The sequence below is a fragment of the Malus domestica genome, chromosome 05 (assembly GCF_042453785.1).
Source record: "Malus domestica chromosome 05, GDT2T_hap1".
Classification (NCBI taxonomy): Eukaryota; Viridiplantae; Streptophyta; class Magnoliopsida; order Rosales; family Rosaceae; genus Malus; species Malus domestica.
In genome coordinates, this window is record NC_091665.1 from 16355241 (window position 1) to 16369729 (window position 14489).

Consider the following 14489-nt stretch of genomic DNA (forward strand, 5'->3'; position numbering starts at 1 on the left):
CGATTTTCAAGCCTACACGTGGACAACAAGTGGGTGACGTGTGAGCACATGTGGCCCTTGGGCTTTTACACGAGGGACAACCCACTCTGATACCATGTAGGTTTTTAGTTTCAAAGTATATTTCTATTTCATGGAGAGTTATGAATGTACAAGGCAATGTATGTAGGCAAAGAAAGTAAATGGTTACAGGCAACCATCTTTACATGAACCCCTAGAGACCGGGTAAACCTAGGACACATACTTTTCCTTAATTTAAGGTGATTTACACCAAACACAAGACTAACAAGTACTCAACAAGTTAGGGACCTTGAATCAAGGAAAAAAGAGAAAGCTGGCGTTGACATTGTGCAGCCTGATTACTTGGAGACTTGTGATATGAGATGACATGCTAGGGTTTAGTGACTGGTTCGGACAGTGCATCTTCTTGATTGACGTACTGATTTTGTTCATTTCCAGGACCTTGCCGTTTCAACATTCCATGTACCATCGTTCTGTGCATGCTTAGTTTTAAAAGTGTTACTCACCGCAAGAACTAGATCAGAAAAGTGTTAGAAGGGTATTTAATTCTTGTTTCAACCTCACCTTAGTCGATTAGTTTACCACCTATCTTTGTATAAGTACAATGATCTCCATTCATTATCATTCCATTTTCAATCTTTGCACCTTCCACAGTGAAGGGTATGCGCCTGTGGCGATTTTATGTCAAGTTCTGTTTTTTACTCGTCACTGCTTTGTCCGTCCCGCAGGACTTGAAAGAATTTGGAGTGCAATGAATGCATTCAAAGACAACGGAGTCATTGTTCTACTGGCATCTGAAGCTGATGTTGATGCAGCAGATAAGGAGAAAAGGGAGCGATATTTAAACAGTCAAGAAAAGAAAGCCCCCCAAAGCTGAGAGAATGCTCTGCGAAGTAGACATTTTGTAACACTGTTTTCTATATAATTTTGTTCTTCAAGTTTTCCTCAGATCATCCGCACAATGTATCAATTTTCACTTGTGGTTCACTTGCTCAACAGATATTCGTGGCAAAGCCTAGTAATGTCACACACTCGTCATTCCTGACAAGTTCATGCAGCCTTCGGTGGGTGATCCATTTGTTGCGTCAGATTTGTATTCACCTCTCGAATCCCCTTTTATGTGTTTTCGAAATTATGCTGGCAAGCTGAGGCAGAAGACATTTTCAGTAGTTTGGTAAATCTGTACCAATCCGCTAAGAATTTGAAAAATCTACCAAAATACTGGACATCCTGGAGGTTTATAACGAGTCCAATGCAACTGACAGTGCGCCAAATCCCTCCTCTTCTTATATCAGCAGCCTAAGATAACGAGGGCTTTTTAATAGACTAATGGAAACAAATAAAACTCAGTAATTAAATAAACAAATAAGCTTTAATCTAATAAGCACCCAAAGTTATCTCACAGCTTAACCATTCTACAGTAATAAAACTTGCAAAAAACAAATCTAATAATAATATCCAAAAAAGTGAAATTAAACCCCCAGGTAAACAAAAATTTAAAAGATAAAAAACCCTAAGATAAACCGAGCAAAAAAGTCTAGACATCATCATGTCCTTCCTTGCCCATTGCAATGCCTTTGTCTTGAAGGACGTACTTCTTCCAAAATGGGTGCTTCTGCCAGATAGTGTGCATATCTTCGATCGGAACCCCTTTAGTTTCTGGTAAATACTTGTAAATTAAGATGTTCATGATTAGGACCCAGAACGCAAAGAAGAAGAACAAGCCGAACTTCAAGTGGCAAAGCATTGTGGTGAAAACTTGAGCTATGACGAAAGTGAAGATCATGTTGGTAGCGACATTGATGGATTGAGCAGCTGACCTTACTTCAAGAGGGAAAATTTCACTTGGCACCAACCATCCTAGAGGTCCCCAAGACCATGCAAATCCAGCAACATATACACAAATGCACGCCAGCAAGCCATCAACAAAACCCTTGGACAATTCACCAGGGTTGCCACTAACCCCAAATTTAACAGCTATTGCAATTCCAATAATCACCTATTAAATGGCAAAAAAGATTAAGACACGTTAAATTGAATTTGTTCTTTATGAAATAGTGAAAATTATTAAGGAAAATGGAAGAGACAATGAAGAAAAGCTGAGAAAGAAAATGAACTAAACCTGGGTGAGGAACATTTGAGCACCTCCCTCAATGAAAAGGGTCCTCCTTCCAACCTTATCAACAGTGAAAATCGAAACAAGGGTTGCTACGGCGTTAACAGCGTTGGTGATAACGGTGGACATGAGAGAAGCGCTACTTCCAAATCCCATTGTTTTGAACAAGACGGGGGCATAAAATGTGATCACATTCATGCCGGTAAGCTGCTGAAAGGCAGGAATTGCAAGTGCAAAAACAAGCTGAGGTCTGTATTTCTTCGTCAACAAGGTTTCCCAGGGATGTTTGACCAACTTAGATGCATCACTCGCCGCGACTAGGTCATCAAACTCCTCGTCAACATTGGCGACGCCTCTAATTTTGAGGAGCTGAGATTTGGCTTCCTCATTCTTGCCACGCTCAACCAAAGAGTTTGGAGTTTCCGGTAACACTAGCGCGCCGATCATGATCATAATTGCAGGGACTGCAGCACCACCCAAACTCAAGCGCCATCCCCAACCTCCTTTGATCTCAGCAAAAAAATAGTTTATGACACCAGCAGCAAGTATTCCAATAGTGATTGACAATTGGAACATCATGTTTAAAGCACCACGGTATTTGTATGGGGCTACCTCAGAAACATAAATTGGCACAGACTGCACATGAAAATTGAAACAAGTAAATAAAACACGAGATAAAATTAAGTAATCTAAACACATTTAAGGTAAAGAAACAAAATGAATTCTGACCACATTTAGGAACTCGAGCACATGAAAACTGAAACAATTAAATAAAACATGAGATAAAATTAACCTTAACCACATTTAATGTAAAAAAAAAATATTGAATTTAGACCATGTTTTGGAGCTCGATAATTTTTTACAGTTCATTAGGTGTGGTTTTCTTAGTTAACCAACTTTAATGGTCTAATATATAAGAGGCTTTCAACTTGCCAGACCCATTTATAGATAAATGTGGTACAACGTGGAATCAAGCAAAGCAACTAAAATTTATTGGCTTTTCAGAGAGAGATGAGCTGCGTTCCTAGGCTATCGGGAGATGGCGATGGTGGTACCTGGTTGGCACATCCAATGCCAAAACCGAGAAGTATTCGACCAACAACAAGCATCCAAAGGTATTGAGCGCCTGCATTGAGGAGTGCACCAATCAAGAATAGAACTCCACCCAAAAACATTGTAAGCCTCCTACCAAACTTTCTGGTTACAGTTGATGCACAAAGACACGACACGAGCAGCTAAATATAATGACGATGTGAAGAGCGTCAACTTCTGGCTGTCGAACTTGCAGTACTGATCATCGGAAGGTTTGATCGTAGATTCCTTAATGTAAACCTCTGGAAAAAACTTTTTCAGGAAAGAATCCATTGATGTCACACCACCTGCATAATAATCAATCAATATTAAATACAATATTTTATAAGAAACAAAATAAAATTATATGGATACTCTCTGTTGTCAAATAACGATATATTTATTGTTTTTTCACAGGCATAGATGTCAATTTTCAAACTTCTATAATTCATATAAATTCGTATTCATAGACCAAGAATTAATACATGTTTTGGTTGTATAAATGACGTTGCAAACAATAACACAATAATCTAAAAATTAAAGAATGCATATGTATAAAATAAAATTTGGACTGTGATAAAGAAAACATGTTGTGTACCTGAAACTCCGAGATCGTAGCCAAAGATCAAACCACCGGTAGCTGCCACCATACATGTGAGAAGGACCCTAGCAGTGAGTTTGCCCGGATATTCTTTTCCACCTTTCGTCGGACCTATTCCGCCCCCAGCCATTGTTGTGTAGAAGAGAAAACACTGAGAGATAACAACTTGGAAGAATGAAATTATGAGAAAAGTACATTGAGAGTGGGAGGTGATATTTATAGTGGAAGATTTACTAATGTTATCTGCATAATGAGTGATCTTATCCGGATCAAGAATCTAAGTGAAAAACCAACTGACAAGTCGGAAGTCCAAATGATTTGAAATTGCTATTATACTCGATAACTGATTACTTCCCTGCCCAGCCAACTTTATTTCCACTCCTTCCCATTATCTAACAGACATATCAAGGATACACTCCCACAAAACCCGGACTCTAATTAATTCATATTTTTTTTAATTTAAATATTTAGTGTAGATAATATCCTTCTTGTAACCCTAATTCTGTAGGGTTTTTCTTTTTCGTAGGCAGCAGTGTTGTTTATTTCTCTGTGTAATAGGTGGCTGTCGGGTTAATTTAATTTAACAACTTAGCAGGTTGAGATTTGTATTTTGATTGACAAAGGTCAAATTTACAATTTGCAAGCTCAAGTTTAATTAACTTTGACAATGAAAGGATAAAGGATATTAAATCCAAATAAGATAAAATTAGTACATGCTGCTACTTAGTGTTCTTTTTTAATATTTAGTACATGCTGCTACTTAGTGTCACATCCCGGCCCAGGGCAGATCACTTCCCGAGCCCACTCTACCACCGTAGCACGATATTGTCCACTTTGGGCTTACCATTCCCTCATGGTTTTGTTTTTCGAAACTCACGAGCAACTTCTTAGTGGGTCATCCATCCTGAGAGTGCTTTGGCCTCCTTCTCGCTTAACTTCGGAGTTCCTATGGAACCCGAAGCCAGTAAGCTCCCAAAAGGTCTCGTGCTAGGTAGGGATGGGAATATACATTTAAAGATCACTTCTCTGGGCGATGTGGGATGTCCCAATTAGTGCTATGCTCTAATACACTCTTACATTTGTTAGATGTAATCAGTATTGTAAAAGGAAATAAAATAATCAACTATCTGATATGATTTGGAGTGATTGTAGGATGCAATAATCCATCTTGGAGCGATTGTAGGAGATGATTGTAATAGCATAGAATTAGTTTCAGTTTACCTAGAATAGCATAACAATTCTTGTATAAACTCGTACCTCTGTACAACTTCAGTCATGCAATACAAAAATATATTCACATAACAATTTTATATGGCATCAGAGCACCGATCTTGGTGACTCTAGAAGCCTATTCGACTTCCGCCACAAACACAATCCAAATTCTTTCCATTAAACACAGCCAACATGAGCGACGAAAAACCAACAGAGGTGATGCCACACGCATCTAATCCTCTCATCTTACACCATTCAGACTCACCAAGTCTTGTTTTAGTCTCATAGCTCCTTGACGGACATAACTATGGACAATGGAGTCGTTTTATGAGCATCGCTCTCAGCGCCAAGAACAAACTTGGGTTTATTGATGGATCAATCAAGAGCCCTACAATCACTGATGCCAAGTATTCAATTTGGCAGAGATACAACGACATGGCCTTGTCATGGATTTGGCAGTCCGTGCAAGGCAACATTGCTCGCAGTATACTCTACTGCAAATTCGCATCAGCAACATAGAAGGATCTTGAGGATCAATTCTCGCAAGGAAACGATTCAAGGATCTATCAAATTCGACAAGAAATTGTCAAACACCGACAAGGACAACTATCTGTTTCAGATTATTACATGAAGTTGAAGGCTCTTTGGGATGAATTGGCATCATACCATGATCCAATTGCTTGTGAATGTGAGGCATCCAAGATACGTGCAGAAAGGGAAGAAAAAGAGAAGGTCATGCAATTTTTAATGGGGTTGAACGAGAGTTACTCAACCATACGAGGCTCCATCTTGAAGATAAGTCCACTCCCAGATACACAACGAGTCTATGGGTTGGTTCTACAACACAAACGCCAAATAGATGTGGCAAATCATCGTGAACCTGCTGCCCATGCAATGCAAACAAGCCGTTCGACAACGCCAAAATGAAGCTCTGGTGCTAGCAACTCTAATTCATGCAAGACATTCAAATGCAGCTACTGTGACGGAGGACATCCAGTAGAACGTTGCTTTTTCCTTATTGGATTTCCCGAAGGTCACAAATGGCATGGGAAGAATGTGCAGCCCAAGAATAAATGCACAAATCCAACATCCAACAATGTTGAAGCGCTTCAGTCATAAGCCACCAAAGTTGACACAACCAAGGCATCAACCTCTAACAACCCAACGTTCACAACCGAGGAGTATAATCAACTCATGGCTCGACTTCACAATAAGAACGGTAAAGATCAGCCACTCGCACATGCAACAGGTATATATACACCCACCTGCAATATTGCACAACATGATCTGCATTCAACATTATATTGGATTGTGGATAGTGGGGCAACAGGTCACATTTCTCATTTATCACCCAGCCATGATAAAACTAAAACCCAACATGATTTTGTTGGTATACCAAATGGAGGACGAGCTGCAATTGAAAGCATTGGGTCTATTAAATTGTCACCAAAGATATCTCTTGATGGATTTTTACATGTGCCAAAATTTTGTGTGAACTTGTTGTCTATGAGTAAATTAACTCGGGCGTTGAGATGTATCGTGATATTTTATCCGAATTTTTGTGTTCTGCAGAACATGGATATGAAGAGGACGATTGGCCTGGGCAAGCATTTTAATGGACTCTACTACCTCACACCAAGCCAAAAGCCTTACCTAGCTAATCATGTTAATCGCACCTCGGGACTTTAGCACCAACGTCTTGGACACCCATCATCAGCCCCTCTTCACTCTTTATCCCAGACCATCCCAGAAATCATATTTGATTCGAAGCATGTTTATGATGTTTGTCCTTTAGCAAAGCAAACTCGCTTAACTTTTGTTTCAAGTTCAACAAAATCGGTTGCACCTTTTGATTTGATCCATTGTGATATTTGGGGACCACACAAAATCCATACACACTCCAGAGCATGTTATTTCCTTACTATTGTAGATGATTTTACTCACTTCACATGGGTTCATCTCATGCGTTTTAAATCCGATACACAAGCCTTGTTGAAATCATTTTTTTCTTGGGTCAAAACACAATTTAATCGTGAAATTAAAGCCCTACGTGCTGACAATGGGGGTGAATTTATATCGATGCGTACGTTTTTAGACACTCATGGCACCATTTTCCAACATACTTGGGCTCACACTCCTCAACAAAACGGGGTGGTTGAGCGTAAACATCGGCATCTTTTGAATGTTGGTCGTGCATTACGTTTTCAAGCCAATTTACCTTTAATGTTTTGGGGGGGGAGGGGGGGAAGTATCCAAATAGCTTGTTACCTCATAAATCGTCTTCCTACACCCTTACTTTCACATAAATCTCCCTATGAACTCTTGCATGGCACATCACCCGAATATTCCCATCTCCGGGTTTTTGGGTGTTTATGTTATGCCACCAATCTTACTCCCTCACACAAGTTTGATGCACATGCACGTCACTGTTTTTTTCTAGGATATCCCCTTGGCCAAAAGGGCTATCGAGTTTATGACCTTGATAGCAAGCAAATCTTCACATCTCGTGTCATTGTTTTTCACGAGCACATTTTTCCTCTTGCTACCTCACCACCAAAAAATCAACTAGATTTCCCCGTCTTACCCATTCCTCATGATGACACAAATTCTATTTTAATCTCAGCCCAAACACCTACACCATCCAATTTAAGCCCATCTACTGACCCCACCAATTTAATCTCTACCACAGACACCTTGTCCTCTTCCTATTCTCCATCTATAGACCCCCTACATTCCAACTCTCACACAGACACCTCATCCCCATCACCAGAACCTGCTTCTCCACCCCAGCCCGTTCTTCCTTTACTTCGTCGCTCCGACCGAATTAAACATCCACATGCTCATTTCAGTGACTATCAAACACACCATGCTGCTTTGCTTATGCTCAGTGTCATCCCTTCCTCCATGTCCAGTACAAGATATCCGCTTCACCGATACGTCTTTTACTCTCATTTATCTCCTGCTCACCAATCCTTTATACACAACATCTTTCACCTGGTCGAACCAGCTTTTTATGAGCAGGCCCGTCATGACCCCAAATGGATTGCAGCCATGAATTCTGAGATTTGAGCTCTTGAAGACAACCACACTTGGACTATGGTTCCTCTGCCTCCTAGCGAACGACCCATTGGTTGCAAATGGGTCTTCAAGATCAAGTACCATTCCGACGGTACCATTGAGCGGTACAAAGGTTGCTTTGTTGCAAAAGGGTTCACTCAACATGAGGGCATCGATTACAAAGAAACGTTCGCTCCAGTTGCTAAACTCATTACTATTGTTGTCTCTTGACCGTTGCCGCTGTTCGAAATTAGGCTTTGCCCCAAATGGATGTGCAAAATGCATTTCTTCATGGTGCACTACATGAGGAAGTATATATGTTACCACCTCCTGATTATCGTCGACAAGGGGAGACCATGGTTTATCGACTGCACAAGTCCTTATACGGACTCAAACAGGCCTCTCGCAGCTGGTTCCAACAATTCTCCTCTGCCATTCAAGAAATTGGCTTCCAACAGTCACATGCGAATTACTCGTTGTTTACTCAGGCTTGTGAAAACTCTGTTGTTGTGGTGTTGCTTTACGTTGATGACATGATCATTACAGGGAATGATGAAGACGCCATTAGTAACCTCAAGAAGTTTCTCAGTGGTTGTTTCCGAATTAAAGATCTCGGACCATTAAAATACTTTCTTGGTGTAGAAGTTGCACGTTCCAAAGCTGGGATTTCCATTTGTAAACGTAAATATACCTTGGATATATTGGAGGAAGCCAGTTTGCTCGAAGTAAAACCTGCCAAAGTGCCTATGGAACCTGATTTGGTATTGACAACAACAGGAAGTGAAGCTCTCAAGGACCTAACTCGATATCGACGTTTGATTTGGAAATTGATCTACCTTACAATTACAAGGCCAGAGATTACATATGCAATGAACACTCTCAGCTAGTTTATGCAACAACTCAAGCTTCATCATCTTACAACAGCACACTGTCTTCTCCAATACCTGAAGGAAGCACCAGGACAAGGTCTATTGTTTTCTTCAGAAAACCAACTCAATTTGATTGGCTATTGTGATGCGGATTGGGCTAGATGTCCAATCACACGCCGATCAGTGACAGGCTTTTGCATTTTTCTTGGTAAGTCACTTGTATCATGGAAAAGTAAAAAGCAATTCACGGTCGCACGATCCTCAGCCGAAGCCGAATATCTCTCCATGGCTGCAACCACTTGTGAGCTTACTTGACTAAGGTACTTATTGAAAGATTTACGTGTACATCACCCTGAGCTGACTAAGGTACTTATTGAAAGATTTGCGTGTACATCACCCTGAGCCAGCAAGATTGTTTTATGACAATCAAGTTGCCCTACATATTGTAGCAAATCCCATGTATCATGAACGGACCAAACACATAGAATTGGATTGTCACACGGTTCGTGAAAGGATTCAAAGGGGAGAAGTCAAGACCACTCATGTGCAAACAAGGAGTCAAATAGCTGAAATATTTACGATGCCGCTAAGAGCACCTGTCTTCCACTCACATCCTAGCAAGTAGAGTGTCATTGACATCCACACTCCAACTTGAGGGGGAGTGTTAAAGGAAATAAAATAGTCAACTATCTGATATGATTTGGAGTGATTGTAGGATGCAATAATCCATCTTGGAGCAATTGTAGGAGATGATTGTAATAGCATAGAATTAGTTTTAGTTTACCTAGAATAGCATAACAATTCTTGTATAAACTCATACCTCTGTACAGCTTCAGTCATGCAATACAAAAATATATTCACATAACAATTTTATAAGTATCCTCAGTTTTTCTCCACTGAACAAATTAGCCTTGTTTAAAAATGGATTTGGAGGTTCTTCTGAAGTTAATTTTCACCTCCTTCAACCTCTATTTAGGATTAGGTTGAAGAGTTTTTCACATTGGATCAATTCTTCAAGGCCTCTTTCCTTAATGCTCTGGTCGATTGTAATGACTCAAAGGAACGGTCTAAGGCTGTTTTCTCTCCCCTAATGGGGTATGGGGAAAATCTTACTGAAAAATCCACATCAACTTCTGTTAGAAAATATAAATACATGTAATCAACTGTAAAATTTTGCACGGAACATTTTGACTGTGTTTATTACTCCTAAGGATCTACTTCTTTGTCAGCCTGATCTGCAAATGGCTTCTTGTTGATCTGGTACGTATGACTGAGGAGCTGCGACTGAAGAAGAAAACTCCTGACCCACCCGAAGCTTTGAGAAGTGTTCCAGGTTTCTTCTGCGAGATATTTCCAAGGAACCTAATCTTGTTCCCACCGAGGTAATCAATCATAAGTTGCGGAATGGTTACCTTTTCTTAATAAAAAAATCTCTTCACTGTTATTTTCTTCGCATTGGGAGGAGGTTTCTGGGCATGCAATTGGTGTACCATTACTCACTAGGTTTTTACCCTTTTCCACCGTATTATTGTTGCAACTTTTGGTTGTTACTGCATTCATTTCATGTTATTACAGGTTAGCTATGTTCTTCAAGAAGTCCAGTTAACAGACCAGCAGCGATTTAAGCAGATTTTCTATGACTTTAAAGCTAAAATGGAGGTATTATTAGACTTTATTCAATAAAGCTCGACTGTATTGATCCTTAACATTAACAGCAAAGCTTACAGTTTATATTACATTTTCAGAACCTATTGAGAGGTAGTGGTCAAGAAATAGTTCTCACTAGTTGCTACATCATTCTTTCCTTTATGATTGTGTAAGATTGTAGTTGTTTGTTTGTGACTTTTGCCTATATAAAAGAGTCAATGGTGACTCAAAAAATACATCAAAACAACTTACTTTTTCCTCACAAACAACACACAAGATCAAAAGCAAAAACTGATAATACAAATCTCCCTCCCATCTCTTCTTCTAAAAATACATCGAAACAACTTACTTTTTCCTCACAAACAACACACAAGATCAAAAGCAGAAATTGATAATACAAATCTCCCTCCCATCTCTTCTTCTACGTCCATTGTCTGATACAGTTAAAAAAATAAATAGTATTATACATTGCTCCCATTCCACTTTGATTTCTAGCAACGGCTCTCTCTCTCTCTCTATTTACCTATTTATAACACGTTATCAGCACGACTCTCTAACCCTAACTAGTTTTCATTTCCTTCGCCGAAAAATGTTTCCCGTTAGGATCATATTGTTCATCTCTCGTTCTCTTCCTCACCTGCTTTGTGATCCCTTGCTACCACAATGAAGATCTGCTACCAATATACCTTATCCTAGTCTTCATGTTAATAACAATGGTCCACTTAAATTTTTGGGTGATGTGCCAATTTAGTCCCTAAACTATCACCTCAATGAAAATTAGGTCCTTGAATTATTTTTTTCGTAAAGTAAATCTCTAAATTCATTAAAAATTACTAATTTCATCCCTAATATTATATTCAAAGCTAGTTTATTCAATTTTTCATCAGCTTAAGTCACTTTATACACTTTAGAGTGTAACCGTCTTTTTCTTGCCCATAAGCCCCTAGCATATCATTTAGGTTGCGAATCTAATGTCTAATTTACCCTCTAAAGTTAATTCCATACACTATTTCTTTAGGAAAAATTATCAATCTACCCTCCAATGTGTATCACATGCAAGTAACATGACTTAAATTGACGGAAAATTAAATATAGTAGCTTCGAATCTAATATTAGGGATGTAATTGGCAGATTTGTATAATTCAAAGACTAATTGTTTTGGAAAAAAAATAGTTTATGACCCTAATTTTTACTCAGGTGATAATTTAGGAACTAAATTGGCAGTCCATCTTAAATTTTTTATTTCTTATTTGGTGTAGCTCCTGACTACTAACCTAATACTTAATTTTATTTAATTTTATTGAAAATTTAGATATTGCGGTATAATCGCCCATCTTGCACTGCATATTTAATTTTAGATGGTGCAGTATAATCGTCCATTCTACACTGTATATTTAATTTGACTACTAACTTGAGTGGTGCGGTATAATCTCCCAACCTGCATTACATTATTCTGAAGATAATGGTGTCGTACAATTGCCCTCCTCGTTAATTAACTACCTAACAATCTTTAATGTCTTAATTTAAGTTAATGTCTTATGAAAAATGGACTTCAGGTGAATGACTTTAATATTATTGGTATGGTTACCCGTGAAACTTCCTTGTTATACTATGTGGATATAACATAGATTTACAAATGATTTCATGGAAATGAGAGCTACTATGTTATGTTTACCTGATAGTGTTATCGAAAATATAGAAATTCATGAACAGTTTACTTGTTATACTATGTTATGTTTATAATATTAAAGTCATTCACCTGAAGTGATTGAATGCATGTGTGCCTTAATCTAGAAAAAGTTGAATCAAACAGTTTACTTGATAGTGTATCTAAAGTGAACAGATTTGGATATGACTCATTCCTACCCGATAGAAACAGAGATGCAATGATGAAAAAGATACTAATATCATTCCTACACTTGATTGTATTATTAATGGTGTGTCCATCCTACACAACTTGGGGTTGTATAATGACTATTGTTATCTCAAAAGACGTATGGTGAGATTTGAAATTAAGAACCATTCTTATACGTATTAATGAGACGTATGATGGTTAAATTATGAAATATGCGGCAATTGGATCTTTGTGATCATTTGGAAAATGATGAAAGGTGAGTGGTGAGTCACAATCCGAAGAGAACGATGAAATGATAATGATGGTAATTAGATCAACATATTGAGTAAGTATTCAAAAGAAAGTCATGTGTGGACATAGACACTACTTCTAATTTAATCATTTGATCTTACTTATATTCACTTATATTGTATTATTGTCACTCACATGAGTTTCACAGCTTATCCTGGTTTTGTTTTGCTCAGTGCAACAATTCCACATCGTAAGGTTGTTTTGCAGAGTAACAGGTAGCGGTTAGGGAAGAGAATTTCCAATGGGGTGGCTATGCGGGCGGTACACTCAAAATAGGTATCGTCACCCTTTATTGTTAAGTTATTTTTGGTGAAGCTCTTGTTTATATTGTATGTATGAGTCATAGTGACCCTATTTATTATATGTTGTACTGTTATTTTCCTACCTTCAAGTGTTGATTTTAGATGTATCTCGGGATCGAGACGTGACCTTTATGGTGCCAAATGCTTAAAGTGTGCATTTCAGTCAAAAGAAAAGGGGAAGCTTCAAATCACAAATCCAAAAGAAGATGGGAGGCTTGAATCAAATTACAAACCATCTCAATTGGCCCTCATATTCCTCTCCATTCATGTTAATTAATGGTGGTACCTAGAGTAAGCATGAAATCGCTCACTAAACTTCCTTGGAGGATGACTTCAAATTACAAATTCATGAACCATGTTTCATTTCAAGGCTTACACTCATGTTCTTCATTAAGCTCGTGGAGAATCACCAAGCACAACAAATACGTGCTGATTCATCCACACTAAAGTCGAAGACCACCCACCACTTGACACTACTTGTGGTGCTGATTTGTTTGAGATCAAGTCTTGATGACCCTTAAAGAATTCATAAGCCTGGTTCAAGATAATGTCACCACTCTTGATAAAGTTCGACTTCAGAGAAATGAAGTCAGTCCAAGCCTTTAGAGCAAGTCCACTGGGGCTTGCTTTGCCCAGCCCCCAGCACAAAAAACAACCTGGCCCTCAGTCAAATTGCTCCAGCCCACAAAGTTGCCTGGCACCCAGCCCATGCCAGGCAACAGACCAGCCCAATTTTGACAGACCAAGAAGCCGGCCTATTTGGCTGGCGTGTGCACGACAAGCGCGCCTGGGCGCGAGTAGCCAACAGGCTGCAGACGGGCTGCCAGCCCACTTGTGCTCCGGATCCCATCAGCGACGTGGCATGCTCATAGCCGTTGGATTTCCAACGGCTAGTTTTTCTAGACCGTTGGATTTCCAACGGTAAAAAAAAAATTGAATTTTACTTTTAAAATGGACCGTTCGATCATAGATCAACGGTCCGCGTGTTTTTCAAAAAAACAAAAAAAAGCCCAACGGTCAGAAATATGACCGTTGGCCACGTGGCAACTCCCTGGCTCTTGGATTTGAATATTTTTCAAATCCAACGGTGCAGATTAATTAACTCTATTAAAATTTATTAAAAATTATAAAAAGTACAGAAAAATTATTAAAAAATACAGAAAATTTTTAAAAATGTTATTTTTTTTCCTATAAATACCTAACCCTCATCTTCAACCTTTACACCACATTTCAATATTTTCTACACTTTGTGAGAAAAAAATGCCTTCGTGGAAGCTCATTGAAGATGTTACGTGTTACGTTGTGTGAATGTTGGGTTCACACTACTCATGACCCGATTATGGGTAATGAGATGGATAAGCGAGAAATGTGGAGTAAAATTACGAAAGTGTTTTGTGATGTACATGGAAAAGACGCCAGAACTAGTCAAGGTCTTCAAGGTCGTTGGAAA

At 38.9% G+C, this 14489-nt stretch overlaps 1 pseudogene; it reads right to left on the reverse strand.

Moving 5' to 3' along the window:
* Nucleotides 1-1474: 1474 nt before the first annotated feature.
* On the reverse strand, nt 1475-3956 carry LOC114825076 (sugar carrier protein C-like; annotated as a pseudogene).
* Between the last annotated feature and the right edge of the window lie 10533 nt (nt 3957-14489).